Raw genomic sequence first — 19,723 nt, forward strand, 5'->3', positions numbered from 1 at the left:
AAGAAAACAAGAAAACAAGAAAGAAAGAAGTAAAATTACCATTGTGTGAAAATGACATGATTCTCTACACTGAAGATTCCCCCCAAATCTACCAAAACACTCAGAATTAATAAAATTTAGCAGGATACAAAATCAACACACAAAAATCAAAAGCATTTCTGTATAGTAATAATATATCCACTGAGAAAGAAATTTTTAAAAAACTATTAACAATAACACTATAAAAAGACAAATACTTGGGAATTAAACTAAAGAAGTAAAAGAAATGCAGTGAAAGCCACAGCTCTCTAAAAAAAAGGAATCAGGGCTGGCTAAATAGCTCAGTGGATTAAAGCACATGTAAGCAGGTGCAGGGGCCAGGAATTCGATTCCCAGGCCTGCCTTGCTGGCCCTGCCCCCTGGGTGCAATGAGATAGCAATTGAGACTGGGTGTGGTGGCACGCACCTGTAATCCCAGCTCTTGGGAGGCCGTAAACAGGTGGATCACTATGAGTCTGATCTAATAGTGAGACCCTGAACACCCTGAACACCCTTCCCTAAAATACAAATAAAAAAATTAATAAATAAATTAAAGGAACCAAAGAATACATCAGACAAGTGAATGATGTCCTCTGTCCCAGGATGAGCAAACAATATATACAAAATAGTCATACTTTCAAAATTGTATACAAATTTCATGCAGTCACAAAAACACCACCAATAGCCTTTTTCACTAAGCTTCAGAAAACAATCCTAAAATTCATACAGAACTAGAAGAGACATAGTATATGATGAAAAGAGTAAAGCAGGAGGCATCACAAAACCCGACTTGAAATTATATAAACCACTGTCAGCGTGGTACTGACACACAATCTGACATGAGATATAACTGGAACAGAACAAAGGATGCAGAGACAACCACATGCACATTCAACTATCTGATCCTTGACAAAAGGTCCTGTTCTGGTTTATACCTAGATGTCCCCCATACCTCATGTGCTTATAGGTGAGGATTTGGGGAGGTAATTGGATCATGGGGACATGAAGTCTCTCAGTAGATTAATCTAGTGATGATTTTATAGCTAAATGTAATTTAGGAGATGAAGCCTGGTTGGAGAAGATGGGTCACTGGGGGTATAGCCTGGAAAAGTGACTTTCCCTTCTCCTTTGATGGCTCTGCTTCCTGTTGCCATCATGTCCCTTTGCCATGTCATCCTGCCTTGGAGCAAGTTGAATATGGACTGAAACCCCTCCAAACTGTGAAGCACAATTAACCTCTCCTGTTTAATTTGTGAATGTTGAAGTTATTTTGTCCTAGCAATGAGATAATAACTAAGACAGATTTTGGTACCAAGAGTGGGGTGTTGCTCTGGCGTGACCTGATGATATGGTTCAGCTACCTTAGAAGTGGCTTGTGGGAGAGGTTTGAAAAGGTTTGATGATGTCAGAAGGCTATAAGACAAGCTTTTTGAGAGACTTGTCAGAGTTGAGAAGACCAGAATGTTGACAGTAAAGCATCCAGAAAAGACCAGGCTCAGTAGTTTGTCACTGCAAAAGAGGATTTCATTGCCAATGCTCTGGTAGAAAATTTGTCTACATTTTTCTCATGTCCAGAGATTCTGTGGGAGATTGAAATTAATTCACGTGCCAATAAAATTTCAAGATGATGAAATATTCTGTCTTGGGTACAGTTGGGGGCTTTCAACCAGCTCTACACTGAGAATCAAATGTAAATGAATGATCAGAATTATTTAAAATATTTTGAGCTTGGCCAGGAAAGAAAGTAGGAGGGGAGCATGAGGGTGAAAACCAGTTAATATTGAAAAGAAACCAAGAAGTTTAGGATGTAATAAGGCTGCTCTGCAGGCATCCCAGGAACCAGCAGGACCTTACCCTTTGAACTCTCATGTAGGGAGTGACTTCAATAGGTGGAGAATCACCAGACAGGTAACACAGGTGTCTTTTGAACAAGCTGGGAACCCATGGAGTCTTCTTTGTCCTTTAGCCCCTGCGCAATGCCCGATGTTCACAGGGTCCTGAGTGGGGGGCTACAAGGAAGTGAAGGAATCAATGAAGACGCAAATGAACGAAGAATGAGTTTCTCTTTAAACACTGTGATAAAAGTGCTCCAAAGCTGGCCTGCCCGAGATGGAGGTTTTCTTTCTGAATTATGGGTGGAAACACTTGCCAAAGTAGCTTAGTTGTCCTTCTCCCCCTTCTACATCTCCACATATATTATGTCCCAAACATAATAAAGATAGTCTGGGACTTGATTTGGGGACCAAGCCAGCTTTCTGAGCTCAAGTTCTAAACATGAGCCTGCTCTCTGGTAGATCTGGGCCTGAGAAGAGCCCTCAGGGAGCTGTGATCTTGCTTTCTTTTTATTCAGCTCTCAAGTCCCAGGCCATAAAACCTGGGGGAGCCCTAGGAGGAGTACAGCCTCCCTGCTTTGGGCAGGAGAGCCTTCCAGACCACAGGCTTTGTCTGAAGCCAATTTCCCCTTACATGGGGGACAATTGTGAGCAACCAGCCCTATTACCAAGCTGGAAATTTCTAGGGCCTTACAAGGCTGATTAACAATCTCCTGGTATCACTGAGTCCATTGTCATAAAACCTGATGGCCCTGTTGCCTTCCTCATCCCAGAGGGCTCCAGAAATCACAGGGCCAATGACTCGGGGACCAGGCAGACTTGAATTTGTTTCAGGGACATCTATTTTCCCTCACTCAGTCTGAGAAAAGGAAGGAGGCTCCACACAGGTGATAAGTGGCTTGACCTTGGGTCTGTTGCAAACTGGCAGAGAAGTATGATTATAGACAGAGAGTGCTGTGTGCTTAAGAAGAATAAAAGCAAAATTAGGGCACGCAGAGACTCAGGAAATCTTGGTTTCACAACTGGGGTGGGAAATTGAATAACCTCATGAGACAAGCAGAGAATTCTCTGGCTTTGCCCCAAAAGTCCAGTCCTATTTAACAGACAGGAAACCTCAATGGAACATAGAGAGATGCAAATTATGGTAGCATGATCACATACAACTTCTTAGCCTCCTGGAACTTTGGGGTATTCTGAGGAACCGTGTGTATTAACATGGTGATGACCACAGCATGGCTGTATATGTGTTGGCAGGATTAAACAAAAGAGCCTAGTGTCCAGTAGATATCAAATGACACTCACTCCCCCCCCCCCTTAACATTCAGTAGGGAGTCAAGGTTGGGAGAAATTGATGGTTGGGCAAGAAACTCCTTTTTGAATGTTGATGTTAAATCAAACATTTTTAGTTTTATCTACCATTGATATTAAATCTTATAAACAAATAAAGACAAATCAAGCATATGAGCTGCAACAGGAGGACTGATTACTGATTTGTGGAATCATGGGACATGAGCAGTACCCAGAGCCACATTAAGGTATGCTAAGGTGGTTGCTCAACAAGCTCATGTTTCCTACACTTCCAAGATAGCCTGGTGATGTGGCAAGCACTGGCCTCAAAAAGGTCATGATCTGGTGGGAACATGTCCAAACACATAGTGCAATGCAGGCGTGCTTAACTAGACTGCTGCCAAATTAGCCGGCATACATGCCAAAGCCTCAGTCCTGGGTGCTACCCCCAGTGATACTGAGTAAGGAATTAGGCCTATGAATTTGCATTTGTAACAAATGCCACTCCTGCTGTTTCATGGCTGCTCCAAGTACCACTGCTGAAGTCAAAAGTTACAGGGTTGATACGGTGAAGACAGAGAGTAATGAATCATGGGGGCGGGGTCCTCCAATCAAAAGTGATTTCTTGGATAAAGCAGTATTTAAACAAAGCTTAGAAGTGTGGTTGATGGCCAGTGAGATAGCTCAGAGGACCAAAGCTTCTACTTAGGCAAGCTTAGGCAAGCGCAGGGACCATGGATTGATCCCCGGCACCACATGCTGCTCCAGCCCAGCCCTGCCCCTAGGGTGCACTGAGCCATCCCCTGAGACTGGGTGTGGTGGTGCACACTTGTAATCCCAGCACTGGGAGGCTGAAAGCAGGAGGATCACTATGAATTGGAGCTGCATAATGAGACCCTGTAACAACCAAATACATTTTTTAAAAAAGTGTGGTTAGGATCTCAGCATGCATCAACTAAAGGAAGCAACTAGAGGAGGTGTTTTCACACAGAGAACATACTAAAATGTCAGGAAAATTGCAAAATATGGTCAGCAAGGTAACAAACCCCAGAATGGATGTGTTGGGGGAGGAAGGGAGACAGAAGGAACAAGAAAAGAAGGACAAAAACAATCAAATCTTACAGAATGTCTACTCTTACGTGGTTATTAGAAAAAGAGACAGCAGAGGAGATTCAGGAAGAATGGTCTAGGTGGCACTGGAAGGTAACTGAACACTGTGGCCGGGTTTGTGTGTGAAGGTTTGGTCCAGGTGATGGCACTATTGTGAGATGAGAGGACCTTTAGGAGGTGGAGCCTATTTGGAAAAGATGGGTCATGGGGAGTATGACTTGAAAGGATGTTCTCTCTCTCTCTCTCTCTCTCTCTCTCTCTCTCTCTCTCTCTCTCTCTCTCTGTTTCTCTCTCTCCCTTTCTTTCCTCCCTTTCTGCTTGCCTCCCTCCCTCCATCCCTCCCTTTCTCTCCTAAGTCACCAGTAGGTGAGCGACTTTACTTCATCATTACCTTCTGCTATGTTTCTGCCTCACCAAGGGCTGGCCATTAACAAACACTCTGAGATAATGACCCAATGTGTCTTGTTCTTCCTTTATCTTGATTTTTCTCAGGGATTTTTATCACAGTAGTTAAAATTAAAAAAAAACAAAACAAAACAAAACAAAAAAAACAACTCACCTCACACAACAGCAAAGATGATTTTAGGAAAAGTGATTTGTAGTGTTAATTGCTCAGAACCTGGGAGGGAAGAGAGAGATGCCACGGGACATGTCTATTAGGACCCACTTCCCAGGGGTGGAACACTGCCCAGGGTACAGAGTCAGGGAATAATCAAAAGTGAAGAGGTAGCAGAACCCTGATTGAGTGGTGATGGAAAGAAAATAGGCCAGTAACCAGAGAAGGAAGAATGCCATGGCAGGAGGGCTTGGTGGTCACTTGATTATCAGGAGATCTAATCGTGTATACAGGCCAAAGGGAAAAGACCCTTGGGGAGGGGAAGATTGAAGAGGCCAGAAGGAGAGAGATGAATGATGCTACCAAGTCTAGGAAGAGATGAAAGGATGGGATGAGGAGCCCAAGGACCGAAGGACCCTTTTAGAATAAATGAGGTCCTCTGGGTGTTCAGGCAATGAGACTGTATTGGATGGGGTCCAAGCAAGACTCTCCTCTTACTAAGCCCAACAGTATGTGATATTAAACACAGACCCCAGAACCTCATAGGCAGAGCTGCCTCCTCTTCCCCAAGACGAGTATTTCTACTTTCTAGCATTCACAAAGGACCAAAGGTAAAATTAGATTTCAGTATTTTAATTTTCTAACAAATTTATTTCCTTCCTGGGCTAGCCAAATCAAGGAGTGTTTCCCCTCACCTGTGTCCCCAAATTTAATTAGCCAGCTTCCTCCCTCCCTTGTGAGAGTCAAAACGTAGACCATATTTCTCTCCTTCCCTCTCTAGCTTTTGCCTATCTAGCTAGGGGTCCCACAGGAGCTTTTAGCTGATTTATTTCAGCTGGTTCTTCTCAGCTCCAGACTGAGGCTTAACCTTCCCTGGCCCCTCTGGGGCCACTTCGAGGAAGTTTGTGAGGCATTCTGACCTGCTAGTAGGTCCTCAAGGGCAAGTCTACACTGTCACAGTAGATCTTACTACCTAACACCTAGTGACATCCTAGGCAGTGTGACTGCGCTCAGCCAAGAGGCTGCAGGAAACACGTGATCGGGCTCCTGGAGAGATGGTCTATATCCCAAGGAATAATGCTAAACAGAATTCAAAGCTATTTGGAATCAAGGGCTTTAGGGTGCTTTCTGTTTAAAGAGTCCTCTTTTGTTAAAAAATAAAAGTGTTATCTCTGTGACTAACATAGGAGGATGTGCATGAGATGTGGTCGATCCTTAGAGTTTGCTATTTTCAGATCAAATCGTGGCATTATTCATTGAGGAGCGAACCAGGAGCTGCATGTGAAATGCTATAGCCAAAGGCCTTTTCCCTTCTATTTCGTCTCTGGCAAGTGTTCCCTTACCTCGGCACTGGGCCACACGCTTTTGAAGGGCATGTCATTAGTCTGAGTAAGAGAAAAATGTTCTGCACACTTCATAGAAGTTCATTAATCTCTTCTGAAAACATTTTCCTGCACATCAAGTTCTGTTCCATACCATTTACCCGACCATAGCACTGGAAATTGTTATTGTCTCATTTTTCATATTAGCCTAAAGGTGTCAGGAGACAGACCAGGCAAAGAGGACTACAAAGATGGGAAGAAGTGGGACACGAACTTCTGTCCTATATCAACCTTTCAAAACTTTGTTATAACACAAACACCAGGAGTTTACTTTCTACTGTTTTCAACTTTTGTTTGGGGCTTTAGGAAAAATAATATTCATTAAAATTATGATAAATAGAGTTAATCCAATGTGAAATATGAGTTGTGCTTTTAAATCAGAAAAAGAATAACATATTAATGTGCAGCATATATTTTCAGGTACACTAAGACTGCTAACGAGCATACTTACTTTCAGAGGTATCAGATTTGGTGAGTCGCTATGTGAAAGTAAAAGAAAATATTTGCTATCCGCTTATGAAACATAGAGGTCAGGGCCTGTGAGATAGCTCAGCAGACTAAGTGCCAGCTTAGGCAACCACAGGGAGAGTTTCGATTCCCGCTGTGCCGTGCCGGTCCCACCACCCAGTGTGCACTGAGATGATGAATGAGACTGGGTGTGGTGGCACGCTCCTGTAATCCCAGCACTTGGGAGACTGAAAACAGGAGGATTGATGTGCATAGTGAGACCCTGTACTAAAATACATTTAAAAAATGAAATATAGTGGTCATTCTGTCTGAAGACCTGTGTCCACTGGCCAAAGGGAATAGGAGTATGTAGGGAAGAGAAAGTGGCTGCGAATGCTGCGGCAAATCTTCCCATAGAAGGGGCAGGTCTGTGTGGAGGCATAGCTGTCAGAGGCAGACGATCATGATTTAACTCACTGGTCTGTGTGACCGTCATCGCTTTCCTTGCTCTGATGTCTTGGAATGCTTTTCCGTAGCACAAGGCCTATGCCCTGAATGATGTGGCGATTAAACACTGCAGCATATACAGAGCGCAGTAGGACCTGTCCTGGGTCCTCGCAAGACTCCTCTCGTGAGCGGCCCGCAGCCCTGCCCTCGTGCTGCAGGTGGGGGCTGCCGAAGCTCGCTCCTCACCCTTCTTCAGACACTGGGCCTCAGAGTCAGGTGCAAGCCATGCTTGTTAGCTCTGTGTCCCGCGGGGCCGTGCCCTGCTAGAGGTGGCCAGCAGCCAGTGGCGGACTGGTTCTGGGTTCTAAGAGCCGGCAAGCTTGCAGCAGGAGGAATAAGCAGCAGTGCAGTGTGTTGCCCTGAGCTGTCCTGGCAAACAGGCTGAGGCTAGACTTCAAAGCTATGCCTCGCCTAGCTGCTGGCCCGGTGGCACTTGCTTTACGTCCATCACTTTCTCCTGGATGGCAGCGCTGCGTCCCTGACACCAGTGTCATTTCCGACAGTGTGCAGTGTCTACCTCTGGTTCAGCACACGTTAGCAATGGTTAAGAAATTAAAAAATATATATATTTTGCTGTTTAAATCAGGTATAAGAAATGGAGACTACTGTTTAATGAATGACTTGCAAACTTCATCAGAGTGAAAATTAATTTTAAAAAATTGACTTGTCTATTTTTTCAGATGCTTTTCCTTTATAAAGGGTACACTGGGGCTAGGGAGCTAGCTCAGTGGTCTAAGCTCCTGTCTGGCAAGCCCAAGGACCCAGGTTTGATCCCCAGTACTACATGTTGGGCCAGCCTTGGAACCCCAGGCACGCTGTGCTGGCTACAGAAACCAGGCGTGGTGGTGCACACCTGTAATCCCAGCGCCGGGAGGCTGAGACAGGAAGATCACTATGAGTCCCAGCTGTGTAGTGAGAACCTGTACTGGATAAATAAATTAATTAATAAATAATTTTATTTTTCTTTTTTTAAAAAAAGGGTACACTGAAGTGCTATGGAAGGGTGGTAAGAACAAGGGCGAGAGGGTCACAGCATGACCAGGAGCAACTGGATCCAGCAGTCCAGGGCTCAGGGGCCGCAGGTTCAGGGCTGAGGATGCGCTGAAGAAGAGCGGAGCAGTGAGGCTGGTAAGGAGAACCGTCCAGCTCCCCATCGTTTCTTGGGAGACAGCACACAGGCTGGAAGCCCAGAGCTCATCAGCTTAGGGTAACAGAACCTAACATTTTCTTGCTGCCAACCTAAAAATATCAAAGAAAGATCCTTCAAAGAACAGTGACATTTATATGGCAATTACAGAACCCTGCAGTGGAATGTATTTCTCAAAGTAGGTGATCAGCTCGTAGCTTGGGCCATCTTTTAGGGTACTTTCAGTTGGCAACCCCAGGGCAGAGTCCTTCCTTCAGAACCTGCCAGCTTTATTTGTACTTGTCATGAGGGTTCACACTAGATTCAGGAGCGCGGAGGGGGCGTGCCGTGTAACGCAGGACTGCTAGGTCGGATATTCTGCGGTGAAAGGACAGGGAAGAGCAAGACCAACGTGAAGAGTAAGCAGCCCGAGTTGCAGCCGCAAGCACCCCTGAGCAGCTGGGCCCGGAGTCCTGGGCAACGAGCGCTAGAAGTGACAGCCAAAAAGGCAGCCGGCCGTGGGGACTCTCGCTTCAAGACTCCCAATGCAACCTTGAAGACGTTTTCTTCCCCTTGCTCTCAGGGTCCCTGAGGAGTCAGGGTCACCACGCAGCAGCGCGCGATCGTGCCACACGCATTGTGTCAGCAGCTGGGCAGCTGGCTTTGGCTCCTGGCAGACTGGGTGCAGAAACCGGGCTAAGACGCTCTCCTCACTGTCCTTGCCCCTCACTGACCCTGTGCCTTCTCCCCAGTCCCCGGGGACCTGCTGGTCTTGGTTTCTTCCAGTCTCTTTATGTCCAAATGGAAATATGAACTTCTTTTCCTCTTCCTGATTGGACATGAAAATGGCCTTCTAAACATCCTCAAACAGTTTCTCCTTTTATTTGCTTTTTATTTTAAGACAAAGTCTCACTAAGTCACTAAGTTGCCCAAGTTAAGCTTGAACTTTTAATCCTCCTGCTTCAGCTGCCCAGGGTTCTATTTTCTGTATCAATTTACAGAGAGTTTCATCTTTCTTTAAACAACAACAACAAAATACTTGTCTAGCACTCTGTTGTATGGATATTTTATAATTTATTGATCTAGTCCCCTACTGATGATGATTTGAGGCGTTTCCTCTGCACCCCCCCACTTCTTTTTTTCTTTTTCTTTTTTGAAAATGTATTTGGTTGTTGCAGGGTTTCACTAAGCAGCTCCGACTCGTAGTGATCCTTCTGCTTTCAGCCTCCCCAGCACTGGGATTACAGGTGTGCACAGCTATGTCCAGACTCTGTGGCCGGCTTGGCATGCCCTGGGGGTGCTGAGGATCAGACCATGGTCCCTGAGCTTGCCTAAGCTTGCCTAAGCCACCTAAGCTTGCCTAAGCAGGCGCTTTAGTTTGCTGAGCTATCTCGCTGGCCCCCTCCCATTATCTTATGCTTACGAAATACTCCAAGGCATGGCCTGGCAATTCACCTGGCACTTTGCAGATACACTGTAGGTTCACGTTCTGAAAGTAAAATTGCTGTGAATAGGCATCAGTAATGTTCGTGAGCTCCACAGGAGACTCCAAGCACCTTCATCACGCTGCTAGTTGTGGTCTACGTCTCACACCTCATAAGGGACCTGTCCATTGAGAAGAATCACAGCCCAGCACCCTGGAAGGACTCGTCCCTGGTGAAGCTCATGGCTACTGACTGCAGGAAAGGCGTCAGGCTTCCGATTGGTGGCTGTCGGTTCCCTTTCCTTGCTGTGCAGCCTGAGAGCAGGGAAGCAGAAGTGTTCTTCAAGGTGAGCCTCTTGCCCTTTGACTACACCACCCTGGGAAACAGATGCGAGCCGCACAGCCCTGTGAACCCTACTTTAGGGACATGGGAAAGGCACGGATTCCGGGGCTTAAAGAACTGAGTTTGAACCTCGATATTGTCTCTTAGGATATACACACTCTTGGATGAGGTTTATAACCTCTCTGCATGTTAATTCATACAATTGGGCAAAAGGCAAAGATACCAAATGCATCCAAAGATGTTGGGGGGGGAGGCAGCATTGTGAAGGGTGTCCCCCGTGTGATTATTGTTTTGTAGAATGATCCCAAAATGCTTACTTACAAGCACACTTTTTATGCCTGTGCCGCGGAGGTCCGAGCCAGCCCCTACCTGGCTTCCAGGGAATGACTCAAACCCTCGGCTAAAAGTCCTCCTCACAACTAGTGGTTGGCTCTTGGTGTGCCACATCCTGCTGATCCCATGTCTTTCTTCTGAAGCTCCAACCCCACTCTCATAACATCAGAGGACCCTGGATTATCCATTAGTCAGACAGCCAATTTTTCACCGTCTGACCTAGCACCGAAGCTGGCCCTTCAACAACAAGAGGGCTTATCTAGGGTCAGAGGACCTTGGAAATCCTACAAATAGGGCCACCCACAGCAACATAGCTCAGTGACAGGTGTCTGGGCTCACAAGAAGCAAAGACGCACGGCATACAGAGCTGACATTTCCAGCTCCAGCCTGAGGGCTGCCGCTTCCGGTTCTCTGCTGTCATCATTTTTGTACTTCTTGACACTCAAATCAACACACAGAGGGCTGTGTCGTCCGGTGAGGTAAATAAATGCTCTCTGAAATATAGACAAGTCTGCTGACGGTGCTAACACAGTGATGGATTATCTTGGTGTTCCTTCACCCTCCAAATCTATTAAAAGGGGGAAAATTGAATCCTATCTGATCAGGAGCCCCATTCCTTTCTTTAATTGCTTTTTAAGCTACTAAAATGAAAAGTTGCAAACAAGGCACTCTTTGCCCTTCCCTCTTCAGCCCGTGTCTGTCACAGTCACATCTTCTGCCTGTCAACGGAGTTTGAGGCAGATAAAACTCAGAAGTGTGAGTCACTGACAGTTCGTTCAGGGCTGAAGGGAAATCTGCTAATGCGATTCACAGCTCTTGCAACAACAAGAACAACAAAAACAAGCGTGAGAGAGGACAAGGCCAGTGTGAGCAGGACTGTTCTGTGTCAGGGAACGAGATCCTGTCCCGTCTTCTTCTTCCTGAGCTGACAGTGGTTTTGCATATTCATTTTTGGATGCTTTGATCTAAGGCCCAGGAGGAAGGAAGGAAGTTGGCTTAAACTATGCAAACTGCAGGTACCAGGAAAGTTCCTCTCCTAAGCTTTTCTCTTTCCTCAGCGCTTTCATGGCCTTGAAGATGAGGTTGAAGGTTCACTGAATGTGGGTGGACACTCACTCAGGCGATACGCTCACCATCTTTTAAGGGAAAAAGGATTTGTGGAAGGAATATTGACCTATGGTATTTGCAAATTTTGCCTTTCTTATTGTCAGGGATCAGCTGCAGCCCCTTATATCCCAGCAGAGATTTCAGTGGAAGAGGTCGTGCGTCTGCAGTGTGCAGTACTGTGACCCTCAGGCACCCCGCGCTGTCTGTACCACTAACCCCAGGAAAACGCAAGACAGCTGTGTGCAGGGGCCTGAATCTTCCAGCCTGAGAGTGATGAAGCTGTCCATGGTGGCTTATTGCAAATTACAGGCCCTTAGAAAAAGCCCTTCCTTCTTACTAGCACGGGACTACTCACCCTTCCTTCATAACCTCCCTACCTACAGTCAGCTGCTCAAAGAGAGCTTTGCAAGCTCAACCTCACACACCCTTGCATTCCACCTGGTCCAGCATAAGTAGGTCATGTAGAAACCCTTCCAGGTCACTAAATTTATCCAATTTTCTTGACACAGAACAAACTTGAGGGGACATCATCGATAGACCTGCTCCAGGAGATTATGGTCCCCCTAGAGAAAATGAAGCCATTTCTATAGTAATGTAATTTATTACCATTTGAAGTAGCACAAGAGTTGGGGGAGATATCTGTGAAACAAAGATTTATAGTCTGCAGTCTCTGGACTCACTCCCAAGCCTAAATCAAACTTACCTCCATGCAGAGGGCAGGAGCCAAAATTATGTGTGCTTGGTTAGTAAAATCTGTGTTATTCAGTATTCATATGGTCTTTTGGGGAGATCTGGATCTCATGGCTGTTGTCTTCTTCTCCACTATCCATGTGGCCAACCCCACCACCACCAGTGTTGCTCTTCCAGGGGTGGCATCCCAGCATGCACCAGCAATGAGAGAAAAATGAAACGAGGTAAACATGAACATCAACACCAATTATTCTATGAGCATCACTTGGGAAACAAATACAGTAGCATGGTCTTGTTTTTGTATGTAAAGTAATTCATATTTAGCAGCTGTTTCCATACCAGGTGTTATTGGCCATCGCTCTGTGTGTGTTCATTTAATTATCACAACAGCCCCCTTTCTCTGATGGAGACACTGAGATAGGTAGAGGCTCAAGCTTGTATAGCCAGCCCCTGCCCCCAAAGCCCTCCAAACAGGCAGCTTAGGACCACAGCCTGGCTCTTAAATGAAAGGTACCTGCTGCGAGCACCTAAGCACATGCCCAACCGCATCCTGGGTTCTGAGTACAACTGTGGAGAGATGCTTCCTGGACCTCTGGGATCACTGTGGTGGGTGACACAACTTACTGGACTTATTGAGAAGCTGTCAGTGAGCTGAGGTGCCCAGGGGAGGTTCACTGTCATTCTTCTTCCCCTGGGCAACTTTTGGTAGAGGGGAGAAAAGTCCACTCTAACTCTTTGTCAAGGCCCAGGGTGAAGAGAAGGGCAGAGCCAGGTGACACATGTTAGGCCCCTTGGTGGGCATGGGGACAGCCCTCCTGCAGGCTGGAGAGCAGGCTTGGTCCCTCAGGAACAGAAAACTGGGTCTAAAAGTCTCCAGCCCAAGTCCCTCTAAGGTAGGCTCAGCTGAGGGCCCACAGGGTGTTCTGTTTTGCAGCCCCATGAGTGACAATTGAAACTCAAGAGTTATTTTACAAAGAAAAGCAAAAGAATTTCCATCAAGGGGCACTCACTCACCCCATTGCTCAGAGACTTTGAGTCACAATGAGACACTGAGGGAGGTCAGTAGCTTCCTGGTGGTTCAGGAGTGCATTGTCCAGGCAGCCATTGTGAAGGGCAGGTACAGGCCTCGCAGTGGTCTGATGTCCCTACAACTGGACTGCGGGTCACTCCCAGGCACCAGACCAGCAGCGGGTGACTGACAGAAGGTTGTGTTACAGGGCCAGATAGCAGGATAGATGGCCGTCCCTCCCCACACTTCCTGGGTGGTCTCTGTGCCTACCTTCTTGGAAGAGATGATTAGATACCACTCTGGGTGGGAAGGAACCTGGGGGATCAGATGGACTCACCCTGCTCGCTGCTTTGCAGATAAGGAAAGGAAAGTTTGGGCCGGACTATCGCAGCCCAGGATCAGTTAGTGTCGGAGATTATGATCACTGATGTCATCCAAAGAAAACGCGGATCCTGTCCCAAGCTGCTAAGTGGAACCAATCTGTAATTCAGCCATCCTAAAGGGTTTCAGTACTGCTTCTCAGAGCCTTAGAACACAGTGTGCACGCATTAAGCGCTCTGGGCAGAGGGAATTGAGGCGGAGGAGGCATTTATTGCTATTATTTACAGTGGACACTCTACTAACTGAGGGGCTCTGAAGTGGTTCTGCATGAAGAGGAGGAGGGTGGGGGCTTTTAGACGAGAAAGCTCTTAGAGTATATAAGGACAGGAACATACATTGAAGGATTTGGAAAACAAAACCTATTAGATGCCTAAGCTAAAGGGAGCTAAGAGCCAGCAAGATGAGTAACTCAGTTTTCTTCATTTTTTTTAAAGAAAAGATATTACTTTTAGGTACAACACTCTTTGAGAAAAGTTAAGTGGTTAGTTGACTAGATTATTCCTTACCAATCCGGAAGTGATTTTTAAATTTAGGCAAAGGGTGCCAGCGCCTGCAGAGGTTCTGTCCCTAAAGACGTGGTGGATGGTGTCCAGGAGGGGGCGCCAGAGGGCACTACCACGAGGGCACCACAGCTGAGACTATTTCCCCGGTGCACTGCTTAGAACTCGTTACGTTTTCTCTGGGCCTATATATTGCCGCCTAATAACATAGATGCCTGCTTAGAGACTGTCCTGGTCTCCCAAATACAAGAACACACCAAATGCAGAAATTTAAGCCAGGGGGACATCATGAGGATTCAGTCGGAACTGGGCTGGGTAGGTTGACGCTCATAGCAGGGTCCCATCCTTGCGGAGCGAAGAATCAGATGAGACGTCAACTGCATCTGCTTAGCGCTGCAGACAGCTGTGGATCCAGTGACCTCACAGGACCTAAGGGCAGGGTGCGTTTAAGGAACGCACTACCGAAGGAAGGGTAGATGCTGCCCTGAGACAGGAGGAGGGTTTCCGGGGACAGTAGGGAGACAGGGAGAGAGTAACATGATCCTATATGTACGCTTTCAAAATTAAGCCACGCGTCATAGTGTGATATGTGCTGCAATCCCAGAATCCTGGGAGGCTGAAGCAAGAAGATGATAAGGTTGAGCCTACCGTGGGACACTCAGCAACCCAATGAGGAGCTGTCTCAAAATAAAATAAAATAAAAAACCAGGAGGCTGAAGATGCAACTCAGTGTTGAAAGCTTTGGGTTCAATCTCTAGTACAGGAAGAAAGTTAATTATCACAAAGACTGAACTATATAAAAATAAAAAAATAGATGAAAAAGACGGATATGTAAAGATATAGTGCATATATAAAAGTTTAAAAGTATACCACAAAACTGCTAGCCAAAGTTCATGTAACAAAAGTTTCTTCTGAAAAATCTTTAAGAGGTTCCAAAGGACAAGCTATAGAACAGTTGAAAGCCTCGATATACGCCTGACTCTGACACAGAAATAAGAGAAATTACACGGCTAAGAAAATACACAAAGGCAATGAAGAAGACATGCTGCAGAGAAGGCATTCAGTGTTCAAATGAATAAAGCGGGAAAGTGTGTGAACTCACTAGTGTTTGAAACAAATAAGGCAGGTAGACAGCACTGAGGAGGCTGGGGCAGGAAGACTGGAAGCTTGAGAACAGCCTTATCCTAAGGAAGAAAGAAAGCAAGAGAGAGAAAGAGGAGGAAAGGAAGAAGGGAATAAAGGAAGGAAGGAAGAAAGGAAGGAAGGAAGAAAGGAAGAAAGAAAGAAAGAAAGAAAGAAAGAAAGAAAGAAAGAAAGAAAGAAAGAAAGAAAAAAGAAAGAAAGAAGAAAAGAAGGACGGAGCAAGCTGGGAGTTTAGCTCAGTGGTACAGCATTTGCCTAGTGCATGGGAGACCCTGTTCAATTCCTAGCACTAGAAAAACAATAGAGATAATCATTTTACTTACAGATAGAAGACAGATTCACACACACACACACACACACACACACACACACACACACACTAATGTAGTATAGGAAGCAGGAAGAGAGTAACAGACATATTTTAGTCCTGCTTGGATATTTTGCCCCTTACTTTTTTTAATCCTTCAAACTAAAGCAAGAAGAAATCTGGACTGCAAGAGTCCATCTACAGCAAGATCAGGAGGAAACTGCCGCTGCCAGTTGGTGTTCCATTTCTTCAGAGGAGCCTGGAGGATGCTGTTGTGCCCTGGTTCTTGTTGTATGCAAGATTGTTTTCCTCTTTTGATTTTTAATCTGTTTCTTTTTGGATTAACTGTACTTTTTTAAATGGCATACCATCGGGTTCTGTTTCTCAATCCGCTCTGGCAGTCTGTGTCTCTTGACTGGGGAATGGAGAGCATTCACACTGAGCATCATTTCTGCTATGTGTCGACCTATCCCTGTCTCTGTCTCACTTCCCTGTTGGTGATTCCCTACCTTTCACTTCGGCTCCACCGTTCACCTGGCCTGGTGCCTTCATCCTGTTACATCCTTCTGTCAGTGTGGGCTTCATTGTCTCCTTCTAGGGTGTTCTGGAGAACGGTTGGGAGTGCTGGTTTGGTGGCCATGTCTATTTTAGGTGCTCTTTATGATGAGAGTATCTTATTTCTTGATCAATCTTGAAAGAAAGAGGCCAACCAAATAGCTCAGCTGATTAAAGTGCCTACAAGCAGGTGCAGGGGCTGGGGGTTCAATCCAAGGGCCTGCTGTGCTGGCCCTGCCCCTGGGACGTGCTGAGATGGCAATTGAGACTGGGCATGGTGGCCTCTTGGGAGGCTGTAAATGGATCACTATGAGTCCAATCTAGCAGTGAGACCCTGAACACCCTGTAGACCCTTCCTTAAAACACACATACATACATGCGCGCTCGCACACGCACACACACACACACACACACACACACACAAAGAAGCAAAAAGCAAAAGGAAAAAAGATCTTGAAAGAAAGTATTATGGGGTCTATCAGCCTGGGTTGGACGTTGCTTTCTTTTTTTGGTTTTAAACACTTTGCTCCAAGCTCTTCTGGGCTTCAGTGTTTATGTTGAGAAGTTTGCTGTAATCCCAATAGGTTTTCCTCTCTAAACAGTCCATTATTTTTCTCTAACTAATTTTAAGGTTCTGTTCTTCTGTTGGACTTCCAGGACTTTGTCATGTGGAGAATATCTTGTGATTCTGGCTTATTGGAGTTGTGCCTGCCTTGCTTATCTGCACGTTAAATTCTTTTCCTTTATTGGGACAATTTTCTGTTGTTATGTCAGTGAGGAAGTTTTGATACCATTTTTGCTGTCTTTTCATTTTTTTACCAATTCCAGTCAATCTTACATTAGTCTTTTCTGTGTCATCCAGGACTCATTTTTTTGTGTATTCTCATGTTTAAATTATCTCTTATTATTGGTCGCTGATGACAGTCCTGTCTTCTTACTCTGAGACTCCGTCCTCAACTTAGTTGCTTCTGCTGTCCATAAAAATTTTAATCTCCTGAGTTTCCATTCGGAGTTCTTTCATGGACTGTACTTCTTTTCTGTGCATGTCATTTGTGTTTTGAATTGTTTTCTTTAGTTCTTTTAGCTTTTCATGAGTGATTTCTATGGTGAGCAAACTTTATTGTTTTGTTTATTTGACTTCTTGTCTTTTGGTTTATACCTTCTCTGCACTTGCTAAGTGCACAATGATCTGCTTTCCCTCCTGGTATTCTTTCAAATAATTTTTGTTGGGGGCCTGCCCCTTAGCTCAGCTCTTTAAGTGGCTACTTCAACAAAGCAGTCAGGCTCAGGTTGCTGTGGTTTGATCCCCACAACTCAAGCCAGCCAAACCTGCCCTGAAGGCATTCAGAGCAAAAGACAAAATAGTAATTTTTGTTTATGGCTTTTGGCTTCCTCTACTTTAAGACCCCATGGGTCAGCTCTTAAGAAGTTAGGAGTCTGGGGAGGCATTTTGTTTGCTTATCTTATCATGTGTGTGTTTGCTTGCTTGTTGTGTTGAGGCCTCTCGGTGACTGTGGTGAAAAGCTTTGTCTGTATATGTGGACCTCCTTAGTTAATATTTGCTTCTCAGCTATGTCCTCTTGCATAGCTAAGTATTGGCCTTCGTCTCTGTTCTAGGTTCCAACCACCTCTGTTTATCTGACAGGGGAGATTTCAGCATACTTAGTTCAATTTCCTGTTTTCCAGAAGTGGGTACAGTATTATAAATAACCGTAAGTTCAAACAAGATATGGGCATCCCATGAAAATCAATTAGTAGCAACAGGCATAGCACATTGGATGGAGTAACAAAATCAGCATCAATTATAGCACTAGACACAAACTGAATGTGGACATCCTGAAAGACAAATAAAGTACCGCCTTTATCCATAGAAAATATATCAGTAATTATAGCATAAGCACTAAGACAATCAAATATTGACGTACTATTGACCTATAGTAAATATCTACTAAAGGGAACAATTTTGCATCTGGTAACAGAACAGTATTCCATACCAGTAGCATAAATTCTTCTTCTTATTTTTTATATGTTCAGTACAGGGTCTATAAAGTCTCACTACACAGATAAAACTCATAGTGATCCTACTATTTTCAGCCTCCCAACTGCCGGGATTGCAGGCAAAGTGCCACCATGCCCAGTCTCAGTCACTGTCTCAGCACACCCCGGGGTGGGGCTGGCATGGTATGCTGGGATCAAACCACTGTCCCTGCATCTGCCTAAGCAGCCGCTTTAATCTGCTGAGCTATCTGTCCAGCCCAACACCAGTAGCTTAAATTAAACTCACTATCTACAGATTCATAAAGCTTGGTAGTTATTCTGGTCAAAGTAGAGATGGGGATCCAGAAAATGAAAAATTTGAAAAATCAATGGGATATAAGAAGGAAGAGAGAAAAGTGAAATGGGGGTCCTATTGAGGAGCAAAAGGAAATTAATACTGACAGGGAACAGTTACAGGGTTGAACATGAAAAAAGAAAGAGGGTAATCAGAAGGCAAAAACAGAAACAAAAAGAGAGAATAGAAGATCTGGGTGTGATGGCACATACCTTTAATCACTTGAGAGGCTGAAACAGGAAGATTGTTGTATGCTTAAGACCAGCCTGGACTACAAAGTGAACTCAAGCCCACCCTGAACTGCCTATTAGGACCTTGTCTCAAAAAAGGGGGGGGGGCTGGTCAGATAGCTCAGCGGACTAAAGTGCCTGCTTAGGCAGACGCAGGGACCAAGGGTTCGATCCCTGGTATGCAGTGCCAGCCCCATCCCCCAGGGCATACTGAGACTGAGTCTGGGCATGGTGATGCGTGCCTGTAATCCCAGCACTTGGGAAGCTGAAAACAGGAGAATTGCTACAAGTTTGAAATGTGTAGTGAGAACCCTGCAGACCCTGTACCAAATACATTAAAAAAAAGAAAAGAGAAAATAAAATAGAAGCTAAAAAAGACCAAAAAAAAAAAAAAAATCAGGGAGACAGAAAAACCCAAATCCCCCCAAACCAATGAAAGGTAAAAATAATATACAATAGAAAATAAATTTTAAATTGAGTCAAAAAAATTACTGCATTATTAAATGAGTGGTTGATTTCCAAGATCTGTGGTCTTTCGATCCAGCAGGTCCTGATCTTCTATGCCTAGCTTCAGAGCCTGCAGTTTTGTGAATTGCCCTCCCTCCACCAGCTGAGCCTCTGTCCACCCTCTACTCAGGCTGCTGGCCAATCAAGACATATCCTTGTATCCACTGCTAAAGGGAGAATGCAGTTAGTCCTCTGGTCTCTGCTAGATGTCGACCACAGGATGGACACTGGAGTGGGTTGCTGGGTGTAATCCCACTGTCCTGGAATCTCGTTGCTCCCTTTCTGCTTGGGCATTGTCCTTGTCCAGGATCAAGCCACTTGGCTATTCCTCACTGCTGCTTCCCTGTACCAGGATGAAGCAGAATGTAGAGCTGGCTTGGAGTGGGCGGGTGGTCGTGCCTTTCCTTCAGGGGTGATACCAGTGGGGCAGGGTCCTACTTACTCCTGTGGGAGGGCACTGCTCCTCCAGCAGGGATCTCTTTGCTCCTGTAGTGGAGGGTTCCACCTGTGACTGCAGCAGAATTCTTCACACCCCTGACACTGACTCAGAAAATTTATTTTCAGGTATAGCTCATAAGGAAATAGGTCAACCCACAAA

This window comes from Octodon degus, unplaced genomic scaffold, assembly GCF_000260255.1.
Source record: "Octodon degus isolate 3935 unplaced genomic scaffold, OctDeg1.0 scaffold00177, whole genome shotgun sequence".
In the NCBI taxonomy this organism is placed as follows: domain Eukaryota; kingdom Metazoa; phylum Chordata; class Mammalia; order Rodentia; family Octodontidae; genus Octodon; species Octodon degus.